Source organism: Micromys minutus (genome assembly GCF_963924665.1).
Source record: "Micromys minutus genome assembly, chromosome: 28".
NCBI classification, from domain to species: domain Eukaryota; kingdom Metazoa; phylum Chordata; class Mammalia; order Rodentia; family Muridae; genus Micromys; species Micromys minutus.
In genome coordinates, this window is record NC_137963.1 from 37,417,721 (window position 1) to 37,426,637 (window position 8,917).

An 8,917-nucleotide genomic window follows, 5' to 3' on the forward strand; every position below is an offset into this window, starting at 1 on the left:
AAGGATCTCACTGCTTCTCTTCCTCAGCCCTCCTATCGTGGCATCCTCTTGGTTGCTCCTTCAGGAGTCAAACTCTGTTCTTTGTAGGAAGGGTGCCTTCCTCCTGTCCACATGTCTGGGGTCCCTGAGAACATGCTGTGTTTGTTTTGTTTCCATAAAGAGATTGCACTGCTCCAGAGAGGCTATGGAATCTGTGCTGGCGGGGACTTGAGGCTGTGTTGTCTCCCTTCATGGTGACATGGTGACAGTGCCTTCCTCAGCCTCTCCTCTATCTATACAGAGGCCAGGTGTGCCCATCTTTGTCCCTCTGTCAAAGACCTCTGATATCTTCACTTCATGCCTCATTGGCATTGTCCCGTAATGTCCATGTCCCTCTGAGAGTTTGAATCAGTCAGCTCGGCCATTCAGGGCTGCTGTTGTATACAGTTCAGGCAAGGGGAGAGTGGCCCCCTTCCAGGGGACACCAGAAGTCTAGGACAGTCACCCCTTCGACCTCTGAACTGACAGGCAGTCCCTGTAACAGGTTTGTACAAGTCCGCCTCATGTGAAAGGCTGACAAGGCCTCCTCCCCCTTAGAGCCAGTCAAGAGCTGGAAGAAGAATGTGATCTTTTGTATGTGCTTGGCCCAGGGAGTGGCACTATTAGTAGGTGTGGCCCTGTTGGAGTAGGTGTGTCATCATGGGCATGGGCTTTAAGACCCTCATCCTAACTGCCTGGAAGCCAGTATTCTGCTAGCAACCTTAAGATGAAGATGTAGAACTCTCAGCTCCCCCTGCACCATGCCTGCCTGGATGCTGCCATTCCTGCCTTGATGATTCTGAACCAGACCTGTGAACCTGTAAGCCAGCCCCAAGTAAATGTTGTTCCTTATAAGACTTGCATCGGTCATGGTGTCTGTTCACAGCAGTAAAACCCTAACTATGATAGAGAGGGACTGGAGATGGCTCAGTGTTTAAGAACACATGCAGTTGTTACAGAGTACATGAATTTGGACCTTACCAACCATAGTGATGGCATTACAATTTCAGCTCCTGGAGATCCAACACCTCTTCTGACCTCCCTGGGCACCAGCCCCACATGTGTGACCTATCCTGTGCTCCAAGCATAAAGCTCTGACTCCTAATGACAGGGTTTCCTGGAAGCTGTGAGGGCAACTAGAATGGGGAGGGAGGTAACACAAGTACATCTGCTGTGTGTTGTATATTGATTGGCATAGCTGCTCTTTGGATGCTTTAAAGCTTAGAGGATGAGGCAAAGGCCATTATCAATGATGAGATGTTGCCTTCCTTTTCAAGACTTGTATTAGGGTTTTACTGCTGTGAACAGACACCATGACCAAAGCAAGTCTTATAAAGGGCAACATTTAATTGGGACTGGCTTACAGGTTCAGAGGTTCAACCATTATCATCAAGGTAGGAACATGGCAGCATCCAGGCAGGCATGGTGCAGGAGGAGCTGAGAGTTCTACTTCTTCATCTGAAGGTTGCTAGCAGAATACTGGCTTCCAGGCAGTTAGGATGAGGGTCTTAAAGCCCATGCCCATGATGACACACCTACTCCAACAGGGCCACACCTACTAATAGTGCCACTCCCTGGGCCAAGCACCTGTAAGACCCAGAAGCAGCGTCCCAAAGAGACATGTGTACAGCAGGTATAAGGCAGCACTATGCACTAAGTCAAGTTGTGGTGGACAGACAGACAGCCAGGCAGACAGTTGGATATGCACACCATAGCATGATATCCACACTCAGTCAGGAAGGAAACCCTCCCATACAAACCACCACAACACTGGTACCTCTTGACTTTATACTAACATCACAGGAGGGAAGCATTGTGGGATGGCTTTTGTATTAAAATTCACAGAGACAGGAGACAGAACAGGAGTGGCCAGACGCTGAGAGCAGAGAGTGGGGAACTGGTGCTCAGTGAGAACAGAGCTCCGTGTCAGACAGCTCCGAACACTGTAGCACAGAGCCAGACAAGTCTAATGTGGCTCCCAGCTTGGTGACAGGGATTCATTCCTTGTCTCCAGCTTTATCTCCAGTAAGACTGCTGCAGAATCCTCCTCGGAAGTCACCTCGGCCTCCTCATCCTGGGCCTTCCCGATGCACCAGCAAATCTACCATTTGTTGTTTCCCCAAAGAAGCTAATCCATGATCTTAAACTGGAGACTGCTCACAGCCCAGCTTCGTTAGGACTTCACATGGAAGAAATACTAAAACAGGGTAGACAGAGGAGCTTCCTAAAGAGGGCATCCTGGCTGCCTGAGCTCCTGCCAGGAAACAGTTCTCAACCCCACAGTGCAGGCCTAGATTAGTTTGAGTCTGTGCACAGAAAAAGTGGAGCCAGCCAATCACACAAAGCGCAGCTCTGCACCGTGGGCAATAGACAGTGTTCAGTACTGCGTCCTGACGTGGAGATGGCATTAGAGAAGACAGCTGATGCCACAGCAGGAGACATGGGAGAAGAGAGGAAGGTGCTGACTGCTCTCTTCAGCAGGAACGTGGCTGGCTGATTGAGAAAGGTGTTTCTTTGATTGAGAGGCTCAGGAAGCTCCCCAACTGTCTTCACAAGTCTTCTGGATTTGGGTTTCCGTGGTAACATCTTGACCATAAATGACCATGTGAGCCAAGCATGTCCCATATTTTGCCTCTGCCATAAGGAATCCTGCAGCTAAGCTTGGGAAAAGCCCAAACTGTATTTTTCTCAATCCTGTGACCCAACACCTGACAGATAGCAACTTGAGGGAGGAACACTGTGGTTTTAAGAAGGGGACAAAGCATCATGGAGGAGAGAGCTGTTAATGTGCGTGTCCCCTCTCTTTCTCCTTCTTTTCCTTTCTATTCAGTCCCTGCCTCTAGACCAGGGCAGAGTGTGTTCTCCCACCTTTTTTAAATCTTGGAGACACGGCCCTAGGTGTGTCTCCTAAACTGTTTAAGATCCAGTCAAGATTAGCCATGGTAGACTATGTCTAAGAAGGGGCCCAAACACAGGAAAAGCACCCAACTGTTGACCTATTCTGTCTTCCATAGCTTCCTTTTTCAGTCAGGAAATTCTGACCCCCACTCCAGAGAATTCAGTGAAACCCTTAAAGACCAATGCATATTGTCCACCCCCGCCCCCATTCCAGGAATGCAGGACCAAAGAATTCTCCCCCTCCAATGGTCACACTATCTCTCCCAACCCTCAAGTTCCACCCTACCCTCATCTCCCATCTCAGGGCTTCCTACAGACAGCTGGCCAGTGATCTGCCGCTGGGCTTGGCTCCCCCACCCCCGGCTTGAGTAAGAGGGTGGGGACAGAGAGGGGTCTCTCTCAGCTGACCGACATAGCTCCAAGATCAGTGTGGAGATCGTGCCTGGGATCTGGGAGTTGTCTCTCCAGTCCCTCATTCCTAATGCACTACAGCAAAATGAGGATAAGATAAGACGCTGAACCCCAGCCAGGGAAACCACAGAATCTTCCCCAGTTGGGAGGAAATCTTGTATTCCTGTCCAACTCTGTCCTGACTGGGCATCCCCAACTGAAGGGGAAGAGGGCCCTTCCGAGCCCATTGTTGGGGGTAGAATGGTTAGGAATTCCTAGGATGGGCGGGGAGTGTGGCTAAACCTCAGAGAAGCACGGTTCACGCCAGCAAGGCCACACCAACCAGCCCTGCTCACCCTGTTCAAGCCCCCCAACCCCTTAGACAGTCTTTTGCTGGAACCCTCAAAGTGGAAATTCCTGGAGCACCTCTCATCCCGCCTCCTGGCACCCACCCCTCCCACTTCATTTTTACTCTCCTGGGCGGTAGACAACGAGGCAGCAAGGGCCCAAGAGAGGCTGAGGACTAGGAACTAGTGGGCACGGGGATCCATGGACGGCAGAAGTCCTCAGCTTGCCACTGTCTACACCGTGTGCTTTAACAGTCCCTTCTCATGCCCAGACCTTTCTTCTGTGAGGCCTGTCTCCACCCTGGGTCTGTGGGTCTGCACTCCCCTCGTCCTCCTCAGCCCCAGCGCTTCCCTGCTGCCCCCAGACCGTCCCCACCGTTCCACGTTCCCCGAAGAATAATTAACCCCAGTCGGGAGCTCCCGGGAAGGGCTGAGGAGCAGCAGGGAAGCACTTTGCCGAATAAGAAAGCCATCAGAAGCTAGGGATCCAGCTCCTCCCGCTGCTGCTTGTCAGCCAAACTTACCGCAGGGAGTCTCTTACCCTTTGCTTTCTGGCAAGGCCCCGGTCGCTTTGTGTTTATTTATTCATTCAACAATTATCGATTGTGTACCTGCTGAGAACGCCCATCCTAAGTGCTGAGGGAACAACACAAAGACAAGTTCTTGCAGGCACGCGGTTTGCTTTCCCGTAAGGAAAAAGGACAACGGCCCCCTCCCTTCCTCTGTGCACACACAAATATGTCAGAGAAAAGAAAATACTAAAAAATAATAAGGCCCTGTCCCCTACAACAGCAGCTAACAAGCTTCCCGATAAGGCCGACGGGAAATGCTTGTCCACTTCTTTCCTAGGTTGTTGCTGTACCTCAGGAGAGCTCTCCGGGAGGAATTCGGGGTCCCTTCCCTTGGCAACCTCTGCTTCCTAACCAGCAGGAAGTGAAGACTTTGCTCTGCTACCACGACGTCCTGTGCAGGCACATGAGGCCAAGCAGCCATAGACGGAACCCTCTATAAACATCAGCCAAAATAAACCCTGCCTCTACCAGATTGTCTTCGCTGGGTCCATAGCAATGAAAAGTGAGTCCAACACGTGGCTCAGTGGTGGACTGGGACCCCAAATATGAAATCCACTAGTCACAGCTGCGCATTTAAATCTAATTACTACCTTTATAGGTAACATGTAATAACCATATACATATATATATGTACATCCATAATTTATGCAAACTTAATATTACATTAATGACATCCGATCTTAACTTATTTTGTTAATCCCACCGGGATCTGCTTGGATCCAAGTTATTAATCAACTCACACACCAGGTCAATGCAGATGACAAAAATGTATTGTAATCAAGCCACTACTGATTGATCAGTGCTGCGGATGGAGCCCACTACAGTCTGCTCACAGGCAATTCCACTAGGCTTCTCCCAGGGACCTAACAACGGCTTACGTCATCATCTGCAACCAATACCCGACAGCTAGGTGCAGGTATTACAGGACGGCTCACCACGATCTTTGTTCCCACGAGTCTCTCTCTGACCCTTTCTGTCCTTCTCCGTCCCCCTTCCCAAACCTCATGGCTCTGTTCCCGTCTGTCTGCCTCTACCCCTTCTCCAGGCCCTTACTCCCCTCTTTTCCCAAATAAGCCCCCTTTATACCAGGTCTGTTGCATGACAGTTTTCTCAGGGGCACACTTTGTCATGGGCCCATCAGGGACCTCCCTTGTCGCATCATCCTCCATAAACTGCGTCTCCTGAACCAGAATATCGCAGAATATTTAAGTTTACAAACCACGAACATCTGTACCGCGTTATTGTTACATTTTTCACCAGTCAGAACTTAGGGAAAGGGCTTTGCTTATGTGGCTAATCTATCAACTGACCTAGAATGTAGGTTTGACAGTCCCACGGGTCAAATCCGTTTGTTCTTTTGCAGTTAGAACAGGTTTGGGGACCAAAGGTGAAATGACAGGAGCTGTGGTTAGGAACAGCCCCTGAGTTCTGGAACAGAAGATATCAGAAGCTCTTCAGCTATTGGGAAGTCCTCAGTTCCCTTAGCACCTGGGACCCTGAACCTAGTTTCCTCCCATAATTAAGTACTTTCTGAAACAAAATGGCAGTGCTTACAACCAGTTTCTTTTGTTTGCTCCCAACATGACCATTACCACAATTTTTGAACCAAATTTGAAGCAAGCTTCATTATTCACTGTCCGCTGGCCAGGGCCACATGGGGGGACGCTTACAAGGCTTCCTTGTCCAGTCAGAGGCAAGCGTACGTCCTGATATACTTCCTGCCTAGGTACCGTATTCCACCTATGTGCAATCAAGCATTCTCTGTGTAGTTGGGGCAACCAAGCTTGTTTACAGAAGTGAAAACCTGCCCCCAGCGTTCTAGGAAGTTATTAGTCCTTGTGCACGCGGGCTTATAGGTTAGAGGCATTTTTATTTTGTAAACCTCTTAACCACAGTAATTTAAACTTTTAAAAAAGATTTATTTATTATATGTAAGTACACTGCAGCTGTCTTCAGACACACCAGAAGAGAGCATCAGATCCCATTACAGATGGTTGTGAACCACCATGTGGATGCTGGGAATTGAACTCCGGACCTCTGGAAGAGCAGTCAGTACCCTTAACCGCTGAGTCAACTCTCCAGCCCCAGTAATTTAAACTTAAAATATAACATTGGCCATCACAATTTGAGGCATATGCTGTATTAATGTGTGAATACTATAGCACTAATCTAAACAATTAAAATTCTGTTTCCCGGTCATACTAGCCACATAGCAAGAGCTATATGGCTCCTTGGAGTGGGCTGTCTGGTGGGGTGGCCTTCACAGAATACTTCTTTCAGTAGGAAAGTCCTTTGGATGCTTCTGTTCCAGGAGAGGGATTTTGTTGACTTATATTTCCTATTGATTAGGGCTCCAGTTCTTAGAAGTGAGAGACTTAAAACAGACTGATAAACTTCAAGTGACTTTATCCAGCAAAGATGCAAATGACCCCTGTCTGGATGAAAAGACGACTCTGAAGGTTCAGGGCTCTGTAGGACATGCACCAATTGAATGGATGGCTTGGCAACTCCACCCAGATCTCCCTTCTTATTGATTATTCATATCAGCACCTCTTACCCCTCAGAGCCAGTGCTGTGGTCTGGCTGAGCCCTTCCCTAAGGAACGGAATAAATCTCTGACATCCTGGCAGAGGCTGAATGACAGAGGTGCTTCTGACTCTTTGGAAATTATACTTTGACATCAGGTAATGATCCAGGCGATGAAGAAAATTTAAGCGGATTGAGGAGACAGGGAGTGACAGTGTGCAATTTTATTGTGGCAGTCTGGGAAGGCTTGTCTGCCGAGGTGACCTTTGAGCTGAGGATGAAGGACAAAAGGAACAGGCCGCTGGGGTGTGTGGGATGGGATGTGGGGGACATCCAGCAGGGAACAGAGCAGGTGCAGAGGCAGGTGTGGAGGCTGGATCTTGCTTGCTGTTTGAGCAGAGAAGCTGGTGTGGACAGTATACTGAGCTCCTGCTGGCTAATAAATTATGGAAGAGGAGAGAAACAGATTGCCTGGGGCCCCCCTGGAGCCCAAAGTAAGGACTCTGAGTTGCATTTTGCAGGTGCATGAAGATGCTAAGGCCTGCTGTGACCCCCACCCCCCCATAGTCTAGGGCAAGTTAGAAAGCAGTTTGTGTGATCAGCTCTGCTAAGAGACATACTGGATGGCGGGGAGGGTGAAACCTACTAATAGCATGCTAAGCCCCAAAGGCTGCACTCCCAGAGCAGCATGGGTGGGGGCTCCAGGGGTGACAGTGATGGCCTATGCTCACCAACTGTCCTCTCCAGAGCTGCCCACTCCATGACTCGCTTAAAGGTCCCCAAAGAAGCTTTAATAAGACTAAGGAGTTGTTTCTTTTATGGAACACTTCTTCCCAGCCTCCAGAAGATTCCAACGCAGCCAGCAAGCACACCAGCAGCTTGCTTCTAGGGGCAAACGGAAACTGGCGTGGTCGAGGTCCTAGCTTTAGGAGACAGTGAGGTCGCTAGTTTGAAGTCTATGGATGGTGGCCGAGAATGTGGAGAGGGGGTTGAGGGAAGATGAGACTGGGGAAGCAGAGACCTGAAGTCTCCATGAACCAGAAAAGCTGGGGCAGAGGTGGCTGTAGCCAGAGAATGACAGCTACACTTCCAGAGGCTGGACCGGAGGATTAGGCAGCCATTAGTTCTCAGCACCCAAGTCAATTTCGGCATCTCACGGCAGCCTGTATCCAAGAAATCTGATGCCCTGCATACATGGGATATACATGCATGCAGGCCACATACACACACACAGAGACACACAAACACAGACACACACACACACATACACACATACATACACACAGACACACACACACACACACACATACACACACACACACAGACAAACATACACACACACATACACACAGAGAGACACACAAACACAGACACACACACACACACACACATACACACAGACAAACACACACACACACAATAAACAAGTCTCTGGAAACCTCAGTCTATTCCTCCCAGCTTCCCTTCCTGCCCCTGAGCATGTTCACACTCTAGCTCCCGTTCTGAGAGTGAGCTTCTGTGTCCGTCTCTGTTCTGGGCAATGAGAAAGTCGGACAAGAAGTGCCAGCCCCGTTCCAGCTCTAATGGGCTCGACACTGGCATTTACACCAGGGAGAGGTCTGTGCTGGAGGAACCGAAAGGTGGAATTACTCTCCTTGGATAATTCCTTTGTGTACTTGATGGCAGACATGATTCCAATGTAGTGTGTCAGAACCCTTCACTCCCAGGTCCTATCAGCTCAGGAATCCGAAGCCAGAAAGTCCTTGGGCTCCAGCTGGCTTAAGTTCTAGAGGGAAACTCTTCCCAGAACCCATGTTGTGTTTACAACCATCCACAACTCCAGCTCAAGGGGAATCCAGCATCCTTCCCTGGTCTCCTGGGACACCCACACACTTGTGGCATGTGTCATACAGAGACACACACATAAAGGAGGAGAGGAGAAGGAGAAAGAGGACCCTGCCACTGAAGCTCGTGTGTGTGTGTGTGTGTGTGTGTGTGTGTGTGTGTGTGTGTGTGTCCAGGAGGCAGCAGAGGATGGAGGTAGCGCCCAGCCTCCACTAACTACACTGATTCCTCTTCTGTGTCCTCTCTCACATGTGTCCTCTCTCACATGCATTCTCTCTCACATGGGTCCTCTCTCACATGTGTCCTCTCTCACATGTGTCC